Below are 16951 nucleotides of genomic sequence, written 5' to 3'. Positions count from 1 at the left end.
CAAAAAGCCAATGAGGAGAAAATGCCCAAAAAAGAAAAATTGGCCAAATGGAAAAGGAAGTACAAAAGTTACTGAAGAAAATACTTCCTTAAAAATTAGAATAGAGCAATTGGAAGATAGTGACTTTATGAGAAATCAAGACACTGTAAAACAAATCCAAAAATGAAAAATTAGAAAACAATGTGAAATATCTCATTGGAAAAACAAGTGACCTGGAAAATAGATCCAGGAGAGAGAATTTAAAAATTATTGGACTATCTGAAAGCCATGATCAAAAAAAGAGCCTAGACATCATCTTTCAAGAAATTATCAAGGAAAACTGCCCTGATATTTTAGAACCAGAGGGCAAAATAGAAATTGAAAGAATCCACAGATCTCCTCCTGAAAGAGATCCCCAAAGGAAAACTCCTAGGAATATTATAGCCAAATTCCAGAGTTCCAGGTCAAGGAGAAAATATTACAAGCTGCCAGAAGGAAACAATTCAAGTACTGTGGAAACACAATCAGGATAACACAAGATTTAGCAGCTTCTACATTAAAAGACCACAAGGCACGGAATATAATATTCCAGAGGGCAAAGGAGATAGGATTACAACCAAGAATCACCTACCCAGCAAAACTGAGTATCATCCTTCAGGGGAAAAAATGGTCATTCAGTGAAATAGAGGACTTTCAAGAATTTTTGATGAAAAGACCAGAGCTGAATAGAAAATTTGACTTTCAAATACAGGACTCAAGTGGAACATGAAGAGGTAAACAGGAAAGAGAAATCATAAGAGACTTATTAAGATTGAACTGTTTACATTCCTGCATGGAAAGATGATATTTATAACTCATGAGACCTTTGTCAGTATTAGGGTAGTTGGAGGAAAAAAATTATATGTATGTATAGATAGATAATAGATAGATAGAGGGCATAGGGTGAGTTGAAGATTAAGGGGTGATATCTGGAGAACAAAATTAAGGGATGAGAGAGGAATATACTTAAAGAAGAAGAAAGGGAGAGGTAGAATGGGGTAAATTATCTCACAAAAATAAAAACAAAAAGCAAAGTCTCTTACAGTGGAGGGGAAATGGGGGAAGGTGAGAGGGAATGAGTGAATCTTATTCTTGTAGAATTTGGCTTAAGGAGGGCATAACATGCACATTCAATTAGGTATGGAAATCTGTCTTACCCTACAGGAAAATAGGGGGAGAATGGGACAAGAGAGCAGGGGGATGATAGAGAGGAGGGCAGAATGGGAAAGGGGGTAATCAGAAGTAAATACTTCTGAGGAGGGACAGGGTCAAAAGAAAGAATAGAATAAAGGGGAGGGCAGGATAGGATTAAGGGAAATAGAATTAGTTTTTCACTACTGTGGAAGTGTTTTGCATAACTGCACATGTACAACCTATATTGAGTTGCTTGCCTTTTCAATGAGGGTGGGTGGGGAGGGAGGAAGAGAGAAAATTTGAAACCTAAAGTTTTAAAAAACATATGTTTAAAAAAATGTTTTCATATGCTACTGGGAAATAAGAAATACAGGAAATGGGGTACAGAAGTCTATCCTGCCCTACAGGAAAATAGAAGGGGAAAGGGATAAGAGAAGGGGGAGAGATAGAAGAGAGGACAGACTAGGGAAAGAGATTTTCAGAATGCATGCCATCTTGGGGTGGGGGGAGGGGTGAGATGGAGTGAAAATTTGGAACTCAAAAACTTGTGGAAGTGAATGTTGAAAACTAAAAATAAATAAGTTTATATTTAAAAAAAAGAATAAAATAAAATATACTTAATCTTTATTAAAAAAAAAAAGTGGCAGAGACTGTAGCTACCATCAAAGAACAAGCCCAGATACATGGAGAAACAGCAGAGCCTAGCAAAAGAGCAGCCCAAGGGAGAGAGGCATTAACCTTTCAGGGAGTTAGCTTAATCCAGCATTATAGCAGTCCAGCTTATGGGGAGCAACTTAGCAAGTAGCAGAGCCCGTTGTCTAGCAGTGACTTTTTGGGGTGGGGGGATAGGGAGACAGTTTAAGAAAGAGTAGATACATTGAGACAATATAGAGATATGGGGCCCTGCAGTTCCAGAGTTAGATTGCCTTGGTCACATGTTCTCTGCACACATGTCTCAGTATCATTGTGCTGAAGCATTTTGCCCACTCTTCCACCGATACACACCGTGTCCCCCACAGATGCTGTGTGTATTAGAGGAAGAATGTGCCCTGGGTTGATGAGAGGAATGTTTTGTAACTATTTCTCTAACTATGCTATTTGGGTAAACACCTTTGTTTAGAGTTAACAGAGTCTGCTAACTGAATGTTAATGGGAAGCATACTGGTGGGGGCTTAGGAGCTATAATGTTGGGAGTGTAGCTGTCTATAAAAGTTATCTCTAGAACCAGAGGTGGCAGCCACCCCTTTAGGAAGCTCCAACCTGTGAGAGAGAATTTGTGGGGTGGGAAGGGTGCCACATCTGTTAAATGAAGGGGTTGGGCTAGATCACTGGGGTCAAACTCAGATAGAAACAGGGGTCGTAAATCAGTACATAAGGATCCCTGTGGGCTGCACATTGACTTCATTATAAAATGGAATATTATCTATGTTTTATAGTATTTCTGCTTCTTTTGTTAAACATTTCCCAATTACATTTTGATCTGGTTTGGGCTGCACTCAGGAGTGCCATGGATACCGCAGCACATTTGACCCCTCTGGGCTAGATGATCTCTGAGTGTCCATTCGGCTCTACATCTATGACACTATGATCCAAGAGTTATTGTGACCCCGATAAAAAGATTTTTGTGACATATTAAGACCCCCAAGTAAAAAGCATAGAACAATTTGCAATCTGGCCTGGTAAGTAGAAGTATGACAAAGAACAGGTGGTTTGTTGTTTTTTAATTTAAGCATAGAGAAGGGTAATAACTTAGTATGAGAGAAGATAAAGAAATCATCTGGTTATTCAAGAGTAGTCAGGAACTGGGGACAAAGATAGAATGCCATGGATGCCTTTGGCAGTCTGACTGAAAACTATGGGTCCTGTTTGAGTCAGAGGATTAAAAAGGAAATCAGTTGTATTGAAATACACTTCGTGTTGTTGAATTATTTCTCTGTCATGTCTGACTCTCCATGACTTTATTTGGGGTCTTCTTGGCAAAGATACTGGAGTAGTTTGCCATTTCATTCTCCAGATCATTTTACAAGTGAGAAAACTGAGACAAACAAGGTTAAGTGACTTGCCCAGGGTCACATAGCTAGCAAGTGTCTGAGGACAGATTTGAGCTCAGGTCTTCCTGACTCCAGGCCCAGCACTCTGTCTACTGAGGCAGCTAGCTGCCCCTTGAAACACACTTATCATAATGTAAAACCAAAACAAACCGAATTCACAGATCTCAAGTTAAGAAACCCTGGAGAAGACCTCTGAAGCCACTTCTAGCTCTAAATCCTATGATCCCATAAGTTGAAACCCAGGAAGGGAGAGTCATACCGAATCTGAGATGAGCAAAAAAGCAGAAAGAGTCAGAGGGGAGTTGGAAGGAACCACTATTTCAGAACTTTATCTTATTTTTATTGATGCCTTTTTGTTATTACATCACTTTCATTTCTGAATATTTCCCTAATTCCATACAAGTCACTCCTTATAATAAAAAAGATTTAAAAAGAAGAAATAAATTTCAATAAAACTAATCAACAGATCATCTGTGTGTCAGTATGTTACACTGCTCCACATCCATTGTCTCCCACTTCTGCAATGAAGGGAGGTAGGTATATTTTCTCAACTCTTTGCCAGGGCCAACCTTTTCATCTCTAGTTAAGCAGTATTCAATTGAGATTTTTTATTCTTTCCATTTATGTTACTGTAGTCATGTATATTCTTTTTTCTGGTCCTGTTTATTTCACTTAGCATCAGTTCATATAAGTCTGCTGATGCTTCTCTGAATTCTTCATATTCATCCTTTCTTATGGTACAATGTTATGCCATTATATGCATGTGCCATAGTTTGTTTCATCATAGCTGAGCCCCTCTTTTGTTTCTATTTCTTTGCTTTGACAAAAAGTGAACATTTTGGTGTGCATGAGAGTTTTCTTCCTGTCTTTGACCTCTTTGGAATACATGCTTAGCTGTAGCATGAAGGGGCCACTTTTAAACTTATGAAAATGTGGAGAAAACACAACTTGAAGTAGGAAAATGTAATGAGACATACAACTTCCTTCTGAGAAAAGACTCAGAAAACGGGAAAAGAAAAAGGGATGATTTTTTGAGTTTATAGGAATCCTAGAATTTATTCAAGTGCTTTGAGAGAAAATTTCAGATTTGTTTGGTGAAAGATTAGGAAACAGTTATAAAGAAGCTACACATCAATACTTTTTTGTAATTAAAATCAAGGGCCTGGGCAGAGCAAATAAGATAACAAAAGAGAAAGCACCTAATACAACATTAGACAGCAGAGATATCAGGCTATTCCTGCTGCCAACTGAAACCTATTTGATAGATAGACTATGAAACCCATGGATTAATTTCATCTAAATAATCTCACTCCGTACCAAAGAACGAAGCCACGTTGTGCCCTCTTCATTTTGCTGAAAGAGAGAAATTGGAAAGTGCTCCCAAAGACAACTGACCTCTTTGTTTTCCTCTCCCTAAAGCTTAACTAACACATGGAAGCATTTTTGAGCAAAGGAAAAAAAAGTAAACTTCTCATGCCCTTTCCCAATCTGCCCCAACCCAAAGTCTATTATTTCTCCTTTCCTTGGGGATTTGGACAAAACGAAGTCTTGGATATGTTCAGAGCAGGACAGAGAACTAGAGGGGACTTGGAGAAGTCTTTGCTAAGTCAGGTATGAGTTGGACTTCTGAGATTCCTGCCAACAATAAGATTCTTTAATTCTCCACCCCTACATGTAGAAGATTCTCTCCAGTCTGGAAAAGATTTATTCCCTTTATTTATTTATTCACTGACTTAAAGTTGCCTCTTTTCTTCCCTCTCCTGGAGGACTCTAAAGCTCTTGCTCTTGGAAACTTTACCCTCAAGCTTGGCATTTTTAGTTTAACAAGCTCTCAGAAGTTGGAAGGGATCTAGATGTCATCTAGCCCAACTCATAACTGCCTCAGAGTCAGCCTGTGCTTAAGGGGGAAGCCAATATTTCACAAGGCAGTCCTTTGCACTTTGGGACAGGAAGTATTTCCTTAAATCAAGCCTAAATCTGCCCCTGCAAATTCTATTTGATCCTCATTCTACCCTCTGAGACAAATCCAGGAATCTAATATGTGTTTCTCAGGATAATCCTTCAAGTACTCTGTAATCATATTTGCTCCTTACACTTCATCGCGCACGCACACACACACATACACACACACACACACACACACCCCTTCTCTTCTCTTGGTGAACATCCCATTCTCTTCAAACAGTCCTCATACGATGTTGTCATTAGTCCTTTTACTGTCCCGATTGTCCTCTTCTGGGACAATCTTCTGGGACAAGGAAATCTTGGTTCAGTCCTCACCCTGGTCGATTAAGGCATACTCAGAAAATAAGACAAAAGGAGTTAATAGCACAAGGTATCAAGCACATGCCAGTAGTGCATATATGGACCACCCTGTCCTGCAGGCTGGCTGCCCATGTACCCAAAGGTCAAGCAAGGTTAAAAACATAAGGTCACTCAGACTGACTCTGCACCAGTGGCCAACTTTGTGCACTGGCTTATTGATATCCTTCCAAAAATTCACCTAGAACTGAACTTAGTACTCCAGATGGGTCTGACCAGGGCCAGGTCCAGTGAGACTAGCATCTCCCTTTTTTGAGACCCCATAACACTCTTTAGGAAGCCTGCACTTGTTTTAGCTTACCAGTTTCCTTTTTCAGACAAACTGCTATTTAAATATGCTTCCCTCATAGTGTACCAGCAAGGCAAAGAGGAGAAAGGAGGTAGATTTTCTCAGTTCTTCTCGCAGGCCAAGCTTGGCCATTATAATTATGCAATATTCAGTTTCACCTTTTTCCTTTTTTCTGTTTACATTATTGCTGTAATACACATACGTATATATATTTTTCCCCAGTTCTACTTACTTCTTTTTCCTTTCTAAGTGCTCATCAACCATGCTATGTGGGACAGAGACTACTTACTCAAAATAAAGAAAAAGACTTAGATACCTTGAAAGTAGAAAGGAGTTTGTTGCTTTCTCATGAGAAAGGGTACCGTTCCTAGTCGCCATTGCCGGGGCCAGGATAGTAGGAGTTCATTACAGAAAGCAAGGATTATTTATACCCTAATGCAAGCTCCTCCTCCCTAACCCCCTTCCCCTTATCCCATTGGCTGGGCTTTCAGGGGGCACAATCTATTCATGGAGACACAAGTTTGCACAGAGACAAGAAAAGGCAGAAGTTTTGGAAGTTCAGTTGGGGGTAGGGCTATTCTTTCTGCTAAGTGCTTAAAAATAGGGTGGGGTGGGGGGGAAGTTTTGGAAGCAACAATTAAGAACTATTAACAAGAACTATTGACCCTGTGAGGAGGCTTCACTTTTGAGAGATCATCTCTCACAATACTTTTAATAAAATATTTTAGAATTTTCTGGGAATCAAAGTCTAGCTCATCAGCCTGTAGTTTGGAGAAGCTCTCCTTCTTCCCTTTTTGAAAATAATGGTAATATTTGCCCTACTCTAGCCCTGTGGTAAATCTTCCATTAGTCATGATATCTCTAAGTTCATTGACAATGTCTCAGTAAGCACATCTTCCAATTTTTTCATACTCTAGACTCAGAAATAAGTCCTACCTCTCCTCCCCCCAGCCCATCCTTTCCCAAAGAAATAGATAACGAAGAAATACTTAGTATTTGGCATTTGGGGCACAAATATGTCAGAGATAAATTTATTAATTACATTCTGATTCTAGATATCTCTGCTTAATGAGAAAGAAATCCAAGAAACAGATTCATTCTGTCTTTGAAAATCTCTCTGACATTAGTTATTTCCACATATAATTTATAGTATTCCCAAACAAAAGACAAAATTCCACAATCCAGAATAAACAGGAGGACAAAATCTTGATTTATAAAATAGGACAATAGTAACTTAACTTTTAGCACACCCTGGAGAATCATTTCCTTAAAACCATCCAATCTCTCTATGGATTTTCCTTTCAATCTGCTCAAAGAAGAACTGAAGAAATATTTCTGCTAATTTAATTAACCAATGATGTCTTCCTCTCAGTCTGATAGTTACAGGGAGGAGTGTCGAGGCTTATTGAGCCTTTTCCTTTAAAAACTGGTTAAGTTTTTAAATAAGAAAGAAGTAAAAAAATAAGGATTTTCAACCAAGATATCCTATCTTCAGGCAATCATATCTTCTAATCAAGAAGAACCTGTTTAGGTGCTTCATTCATTCATAAACCAAGGATTTTAAATGAAGGTGGTGGGATATGGGCCCAAGCAGAGACAAGGTTTAGTCAAATATATATGTGGAGATATGTGTGGCCAAAAATTTTGCTCCTCACCCCGAAAAGTATTTGGGTCCCATTTGTCTACAGGCCCCAGAAAACCCTTGAACCCTATTTGAACTTTCACCTGGTCAAGGAAGTCTAGCTATCTCCTGAGATTATTATTATTATTCCAATCAACTGTCTCTTCCTTATCCCTAGGCCCTATCTCCCAGTTCTTTGTTACCCTAATTAAGCCTAGCCCTCTACTACCACTGGCCTAATAGCCCTTGGTTATATTTCCCATCCTAGATCTTATCCAGACTCCATTCAGCCTCCCAGATATTCCTATAGGGATTCTCCCAGAACCCATCCCCAGTCACCCCAGCTTCAAGATCCTCCCTAAACTCTTCCTCCAGTACTGGCCACTCCCATCAAGATGCCCCTTCTCCCAGCTCCCTCCAGTCACCCTAAAATTACTTAACCACTCCTAGATCCTTCCCATATTCTTTCTATATATAAGATCCATCCTGGCCACCATTTAGGGCTGATAGTTCCTCATGCCTGCTCGTCCTTACATGCCCATTTGTCCTTAGTGGTCACAAATGTTTAGATTCCTTAAGAGTCATGGCTTTTATGAGTATGGCTCATCTTTAATAAACCTTGTCTTTGGCTGAAAGAAGGCTTGAGTGATTTTGGGGTCTCAGCACCCCTAAACCTCTAGACTTCAACAAAGACACTGAAAAAATATGATTTCTTAACATTAAAAAAAAATAGGGAACAAAGAAACCTTATTGTGCTTCTACCTGGGAGGTGGGTAGTGTACATTGCAATGAAACAAAAAGACCACATTTCCCATAAGGCTTTGGATACAAGGGACAGAACTGATTGGAGGTGAGCAAGGACTCATTTTCCCAAAATACAATACAGCCCAAGGACTGATGCTGGTTGTAGAAAGAAGCCAGCTGCTGGGAAGGAGAAAGTCAAGGGGGAGGGGGGTGATGTGAGAATAATAGAGACGTCCTTAAATTGGGAAGTAGCTGCATGGGTTTTGGCTATTTGATATTTGATAGAGCAAACTGAGGAAACACCCTAACTATTGTAGAGACTAGAGACCTAAGTAGAGATGGTGATGTTGCTTTTGCTATATCTCCAAACCCACTCTGGAAATATATGTGGCTAAATCTTCCCTATTCCATACTGGAAACATGGGCCTTTGGCAAGATTGGAAACTAGAACTACTCTGGGAAGAAGGGAAATAGGATTGTACTTGCTGGGAATGCAGGGTCCAATTATTTTCCGTTGTTTATTCACCTCCAGTGTTTACATCTGGCACCTAAAACTGAGAAGGACCAAAGATAGAAAACAGAAACAAACGTCAAAGGGCCAGTTTCTGAGAGATGAGGCAAGAAAGAATTGGAGAAGTTCTCCCTCCCCTCCTGGTCCAGTTCATGCTTTTACTCCGTGGGTGGACTGTGATCTTTATCCTCTGGAAGCAGCAGGAAAGAGAAAGATGGTTTCAGTCTAGCTAGAGTCAGATGCAGCCTCATGTGGCTACAGAGACAATCAAAGGGTGCTACTCCCACCTATATAGTAGGAGAATGCAGGATGTTAGGCGCCTCTATGTTACCCAAGCTGGGCATGCTCCACAGCCCTGTTATGCTTTCTTCTTGGATATTATATCCTATAAATTACTAGCCTTTTATACTATTCTTTCTATGTTATATTTATAAGCCTGTTCCTGTGTTCAACAGGCTTATCCACTGGCTAGTAGTTAAGCCTGACTCTACCTACCCTTTAATGTAGCTTAGATTCTAGTGCCACTTTCTTTCTCATCTTGTCTCTGGGTCTATTCTTACCAGTAGCCAGGAGACCTTGGCTCTACTCTCATTCATAACTCTGAGACCTCAGCAGTAGATGACATCATCCCTGATATCTCCAATGTAGTAAACAATGCACTAGGTTTGAAGTTAGAAAGCTTCCTTTTGTGTGTGGGTTGAACTAGACGGCTGCTGAGGTCCCATCCAACTCTCAAAGTCTGTGATTCTGTGTAAGAAAGACCAGGATCCAAATTTCATCTCTATCTGTATAACATTGGGCAAGTCCTTCACCTCTCAGTTTCTGTTTCTGTAAAATGGAGACAATCCCTGTAGTTCCTATCTCACAGGGCCGCTTTGAAGAACAATAAAAGCACCAAGGGAAATAACTCACATATTACTATTACTACTCATATTTATACTGACATGGGATTTAGAGCTGGAAAAGATCTTACAGAGAATTTAGCCCAATTTTCTTATTTTAAAAAGGAGGAAACTGAGTCAGTCCTGAGGCATTAAGGTCCCACACGTGTCGAGTAGCAGGGTTGAGATTTGAACCCAAATCCTCTGACTCAGATAGCCATCTTTTCTTATTTCTAAAGTCTAGTGCCTACTCCTCCACCCACCTTAGACCTCCCACTCAGCTGCTATTTCTGGCCTGAGAGAAGCCTCAGCTTTTCCAGCCCATGTGTGGTGCAGAGATGATTGACAGCCCTGAGTTCAGTGAGTAAGTAGGCTCATGCTATGAAGCTGTGCCCACTCCCCCTAAGCTCTGGGTGACGATTCCCTCAGGTTCTCTCCTCAATGAGAATAACCCCTGCTATACCACCTTCCACCTCATTCTGTTACTGCACGTCTACAACATCAAATTAATTTAATGTGCCATATTGAGAATAGAGCATTCCTATCACCATATCCTGAGAGGACCGGTTTAGGAAAAGAGAGGAAGAGCGATTTGTACCTCCCTTCCCACAAGGCCCAGGTCGGAAAAGCTTCTTTTCAGAGAAAGAACCAGGGCTTGTGGGTACTGGGCTTGGTTCCTCTTTCCATCTCCGGCTGACACCTGGGGGGAGGTGTTTCTGCACAGAATATAAACAAACAGCTGATACCATGACCTCCCAGCCTGGGCTCTGCCATCAGGCAATGATTGTTTCTATGCTCACTCAGTCAGGTGTGAAATTGGACAAAGGGCTGTAGTCTGAGGCTGGAAGACACAGAGCTGTGAGTCTGTTGATTAGGGCCTGAGATTCCCACTGTAAAAGGCTGAAGCCCTGAGTTTCTGGCCCTTGGTCTACTCTTAGCTCAGATCAATTCAAATCAATTCAACAAAGATTTCTATTTTTGTGCAAGGTTCAGCGCTGAGTGTAGAGATGCGTAGCTAGAGGGGACATAGGCCCCACTGGCAAGGAGTGTACAATCTAATATGAAATTGGGTAGGACAAATGTACAAATTAGTACAGTACAAGGGAAAGTGAGGTATGTGCAAAGAAGGGATTCCAGCAAGTGCTCTGAGAAATTTGAGGAAGGAGAGAAGGACGTATTTGTGGGGAGGGATTGATTTGGGAAAGCTGAGGGGGAATTTGTGTTGGACCTTGAAGGAAAGAAAGGATTTCAGCAGATGGGTGGTGGGGGGTGGGCAATTACAGATGTGGAGAACAATACGAGCAGTATGAGTATGAAACTAGAGTTAACAGGATGGATATGGGAGATGGAGAGTCATCCAGTTTGGCTGAAGCATAGAATACATAGAATACATTGCCAGTTGCATCTGATTCTTTGGAACCCTATTTAGAATCTTCTGGGCAAAGATCTTGGAATGATTTGCCATTTCTTTCCCCAGCTCATTTTGCAGATGAGGAAACTGAGGCAACGGGAGTAAATGACTTGCCCAGGATCACACAGCTAATAAGTGTTCAAAACCAGATTTGGACTCAGGAAGATGGGTCTTCCTGACTCCAGGCCCAGCGCTATGTGCCCTATGGTGCCACCTAGCTGCCCCAGGAGAATTGTGTGACATAAACTGGATAGGAAGATTGGAGACAAGTTGTGGAAAACCTTGAATGCCAGAGACAAAGACTTATCCTTAATTCAACAGGCAATTGAGAATCACTGTAAGTTTGTCTGTTTCTAATAAAAGGAAAGACAGGATTATACTGGTGTGTTGGGGACTGGGCAGAGCTATAACTAGGATAAAGTGACCAAGGCTTTGAGAACCACAAGAATGACAATTTAGAAGGTACAAGTAATGCTGGTAGCCCTTCAGCAGATGGAGATAACTGATAGTTTGGTAGGTAGCTAATATCCACTGGGCACTCTTCTTCCCTTTCCACATGGTCCCTCACCTGCTTTGTACCTTCGTTCCCTGTGTACCCATCTTGATCATCCTCTCACCCTCACCAGGCCCAGGCTGCCACAGCCTAAGTTGTAATGTTCTCATTATATCCTAGGATCTAAGGAAAAATTTCCCACCCTAAGAAAACAGGCCCATGGCCTCGCCTATTGCCCCTCAAGCACCGCAAACACCGCCTTCTCCAACGAGGTTAAAGGGGCATTAAGAGGTCAGCAGCCACTGACCTCCGCTGAGCCACTCTTTGGGGGCCAGGACAGACATAGTACTACTCCAAGGACCCATCCTGAAACTCAGACCAAGCTGACCAAGGCATTTCTGAGAGAGTGGCTCCCATAGATAGCATTCACGATGGAATTAAGATTAAGGGTTGGGAACTAGCTGATTTAGGATTCATTCATTCAATAAACATTTATTAAACACCTACTATGTGCTAGGTGTTGTGCTAAGCACTGAGGATACAAAAATAGGCAAAAGATAGTCCCTGCCCTCAAGGAGCTTACAATCTAATGATCCTAGGTCTTCTTATACCATAGGTGAGCAAGCATCACCCTGAATTGATGCTGTTCCCTCCCCTGGTGGTAGTCTCCCTGGGAGTAGCCTCCCAGGATCCCTGTGGGGTCTCAAGTGAATGAATCTTTATTTATTTTCACGGTGCAATGATAGGATTGCTGGATTTGGAGTCAGGAGACCTGGGTTTGAATTCCAGCTTTGCTGCTTATTACTTGTGTTGACCTTGAGCAACTTTACCTCTCTGGGATTCATTTTTCTCTATAAAATGAAAAGACTGGACTATCTGACGTACAAGGTCCCTTCCAGCTCTACATCTTGTGCCCTAGGATCTCAAATTTTGTTCATCGGCTATTTCTAGCTCTGTGACGTGTGCCCTCGAGGTAATGCTAAGAGCTGCTCATGTATTTTATCCAGGTACAGTGGCCACAAAGGAGAAGGTTTTCCATTTGGTTTTAGTCTATTACCCCAAGGACTCTGGTCACGTGGAGTGACCTGCACATTGTAGCTGCACAATGAATATTCCTGAAGAAGCCTGAATCTGAGCCTTTTTAGCTCTGCCCACAGCTATTGGTGTGATATCCTTGAGTATAGTCAATAGTGACCCCTTGATTGGGAAAGCCACCAAGATTCGATTGCACAAACATTGGATTTGGAGCCAGAGGATTTGGATTCTAATCTAGACTCTGCCTCAGTTCCTTCCATAAGAGCATAAATTTAGAGCTAGAAATTTAAAGCTTATCTATCATACACACTATACTCCATTTTACCGATGAGAAAACTGAAGCTCAGAAAGGCTTAAGATTTAGTGCCAAAAAATTACATTAAAGATAATTTAGCTCATAAAAAAATTCTAGAAAGGTATACCTGGGTCCTTTAGGTCAGACACTCTCTGACATAGGAGTTACAATAACATATTATTTTAAGTCTCAGCAATTAGATCATTCTTGACTTCACCAACCTGTACCTAGCATTTGAGAAATTTATTTTAGCCATATCGTGTATTACCTACCTATTATTTAAACTCAATTAATTATTTATTTATTAATAACCTTAATTAATAAATTAATAATTGATTGATTGATTTCAAGTCTCCTAATAAAAGTCACAAAATGGTTTTTTAAAAAAGATCATTTAGTTCAATCCCTTTATTTTACTGAGGGACAGAGATCACACCTGAAAATGAGAGGTTTAAACTAGATGGTCTTTTGGGCTCTAAATCCGATGCCTTCCTGGAGTGCAGCTGAAGCTCTAAGTCTATTTCTATATGGATAATTTGGCTAAGGGGTAACTCTTACCTTGGGGATAGTAGGATCTATTCTTATCTGTACAATTACATCTCCTTCCATAAATCTTCTAGGACTTTGCTACTTCGTAGAGGGATACTTCCTTTCAGTCCATCAAAGCTCACAGGTTGGGGAGCTCTTTCCCCAGATTAACTTCTTTAACCAGCCCCTGCTCTGTCTCCTTGTCCTCTCTGCATCACTGTCCTTACAGTTTGTCACCTCAGCCTGAGCATCCTGTTCTGTGGAAGAGCTTCTCTCCTCCACACTTCAGTGGATCTCCCCAGTGTGGATGTTCCCTCCCTGCACTGGTATAGATTGCAACTTACCCATATTCCCTCCTCTTGTTCAATTCTTGTTTTCATCTAACTGTAAATTCTCCATAGTAGATTATCCCTCTGACCAGGAATAGTGTTTTGTACCTCTCTGATGTATTTACCTTGCAATAGTGTGTATGACATTTGTAAGCTCTTTGAGGGCAGGGATCATCTTTAGCCTCTCTTTGTACTTCCAGGCTTAACACAATGCCTGACACATAGATGCTTAATAAATATTTGGAGGTAGTTAGGTGGCTCAGTTCTTAGAGCACTGGGCCCAAAGTCAGGAAGACCTGAGTTCAAATGTGGTCTCAGACACTTACTAGATATGTGACCTTGGGCAAGTCACTTAACTTAGGTTTGCCTTAATCCACTGCAGAGAGAAAAGGCAAACCACTCCAGTATCTTTACCAAGAAAACTCCACGGACAGTTTTGGTGTATGATGGTCCACATGACATGACTGAACAACTGAACAACAAAATGTTGATTGATTGATGACTGATTCTTTCCCCAACCATTAAGATATTAGGGAAGGACAAGTCCACAGAGCCCTGGGAGCTCCCGCCCAGGAGATGAATGGCAGGGTGGTGAGTCTCTGTGGGGAGGGAGAGAATTGGACAACAGATGACTCCATTAAGCTCAGCTCTTAATAAGGTGCTGATATTTCATGAAGTTCTGTTTTGCTCCCCTCTAAGTCATGGGTACACATGCTGGAAGAAGCCACTGAGATCACTTGGCTCTGTCCTTCTCCCTCCCGTCAAGGACTATGCAGAGATGTTTAGGGAAATCAAACCAGCATCATTTGGGTGTCTCGGCCTAGCTAGAGGATAATGTGATGCAGAAAGGCAAAATGAAAAAAGTAAGAGAGCCTCTATGAACCCCAAAAGACTCAGTGGGAGGTGCCAACAGAGCAAGAGGTACACTGGCTAGTGATGAGAAAGGGTCAAAGTCAGCAGAACGGTGTCACAGTGAATTGATCCAGAGCAAAAGAGAGGCTCATTGGAGCAATCCAAGAAAGTATGGATCCTGCAGCTGCCTAAGGAGACACTCGGTATGGCAGATGGGACCATGGGACCTGGGCATAAAACAACAGAAGTTCCAGATTGTCTGGCAGCACTCTGCCCCTGGACATGAAAAAACTGGGACTCACGTGTAGTTTTTCCCTGGTCCAGCTGCTCAAGAATGAGCACCATATTTGGTAAAGAAGCAAAATTGGGGGAACAGGAGTGGAAGGAAGTGGGACAACTCTCTCCCAGGGACTGACTTGCAGTACTGTTAGCTGGGGTACATAATTCTGAGGTTTGCTCTTCCCCTGAGGGATTCTGTGCTTCATTGCTTTTCTTTTCCCCCACAGGTAGCTCTCCTTCCAAAGGTGGTCTTGATGTAGGCAAAGGGGAGGGGGTAGTCCCGTTCCTGCTGGCAGCAAAGGCATGAGGAGAAGGACCTATGACACCTTCAGGATCACTCTCCGCATCTTGCAAACCTTCCCCTTATCCCTCAAAAAAGCCCAACTTCAGTCCCTTCTGCTCCTCCTTTCTCTCCCAAAGCCTTCCAAAGTGACACAGGCCACAGAAGGGATTAGTGAGTGAAATGGAGGAGTTAATGTGTTTGTCCTCCCAGAAGTGTTTGCATTTTAATAGACAGCCTAGTTGAGATCCCGTAAACTTCCCTAAGGATCTTGCTATAGCTGGGGGGATTTGTCTTCCTACTCCCTCGAATTTCACCAGAAGTAAAGAACAATTTGGAAGCTTCCCCAAAAGGCTATCAAACTGTGCATACCCTTGGATCTACTACTAGGTCTGTATCCCAAGGAAAAAATTTTTAAAAGGCAGGGAAAGACCTAGTTGTACAAAAATATTTATAACAGCTCTTTTAGTGATGGGAAAGAGTTGTAAATTGAGGGGATGTCCATCCATTGGGAAGTGGCTGAACAAGTCATAGCATATGAATGTAATGGAATATCATTGTGCTGTAAGAAATGATGAGCAGGCAGGTTTCAGAAAAACCTAGAAAGACTTACATGAGCTGATACAGAGTGAAGTGAGCAGAACCAGGAGAATGTTGTACACAGTAACAGCAATAGTGAATGGTAAACAACTGTGAATGACTTAGCTATTCTCAGAAATACAATGATCCAAGACAATCCCAGAGGACTAGTGATGAAAAATGCTATCCGCTTCCAGAGACAAAAACAGACTGAAGCATACTATTTTTCACTTTCTTTCTTTTTTCAATTTGTTTTACTCTACAAAATGACCAATATGGAAATATGTTTTATACAATTAGCACATGTATAACCTATATCAGATTGCTTACTGTCTCAGGGAAGGGGAGGGAAGAAAGGGAGGGATAGATTTTGGAACTCAAAGCTTTAAAAAAAAGAATGTTAAAAATCATTTTTACATGTAATCATGGAAAAAATAAAATATTATTTTTAAAATTTCAGCAGACAGACAGAGTCTTCTCCCCTGAATGGATGGTGTCAGCTTATTGGCTGAAGTCAACATCCATGGAATCAGAAGGTTTGGAGCTGGAGGAAGCTTTAGTCTTATCCTCTCAATCTACAGATGAGGAAATTGAGGCTCTAGGAGGTGAAGGAACTTGCTCAAAGCCACATAGCTATCAAGTCACAGTGCCAGAATCTGAACCCAGGTCTTCTGATTCCAAACACAGTTCTTTTGCTTTATAATAGTGCTGTGCATTTTGGAATGTTTTACATTTTGTATGAACCAACAAGCAAGTGTCTGCTATGTGCAAAGCATTCTGCTAGGCACTGGGAATAAAAAAGACAAAAGTGAAAATAGTTCCTGCCCTCAAGGAGAATCCAGTCTAGCTGGGGAGATAATGATGACAACAACAACATAATAATAATAGCAGCATTTAGATCTTATAAAATTTATATGTTTATTTTATATAGCACTTTTAGGTTTACAAAGCACTTCTTATATGGTAACTCCTTTGATCCTCACAAAAACCCTGTGAGGTAAGTATTATTCCCATTTTACAGAGGAGCAAGCTGAGTCACAAAAATGTTAAGTGACTTGTCCAGGGTCATACAGATAGCGTCTGAGACAGGATTTTAATTCAGGTTTTCCTAACTCCAAGACTCTCCCAGTCTCTATCACTGTACCACCTACCTGCCTATATAGGTTTCTAAATAGGAATAGGCATGGAGATAAGGACTGGATCTATGGTTTCAATTGGAATAAGGAAATCCTTAGGGAATAAGGGAGACTCCCTCTTATATTCTTGGAGGGTTGCCTAGAGCTTGAAGAACATTTTCTG

The sequence above is a fragment of the Phascolarctos cinereus genome, unplaced genomic scaffold, assembly GCF_003287225.1.
Source record: "Phascolarctos cinereus isolate Bilbo 61053 unplaced genomic scaffold, phaCin_HiC Scaffold_2;HRSCAF=192, whole genome shotgun sequence".
Lineage (NCBI taxonomy): Eukaryota > Metazoa > Chordata > Mammalia > Diprotodontia > Phascolarctidae > Phascolarctos > Phascolarctos cinereus.
The sequence above is the reverse complement of the archived record's forward strand: the minus strand, read 5'-3'. Positions refer to the sequence as shown.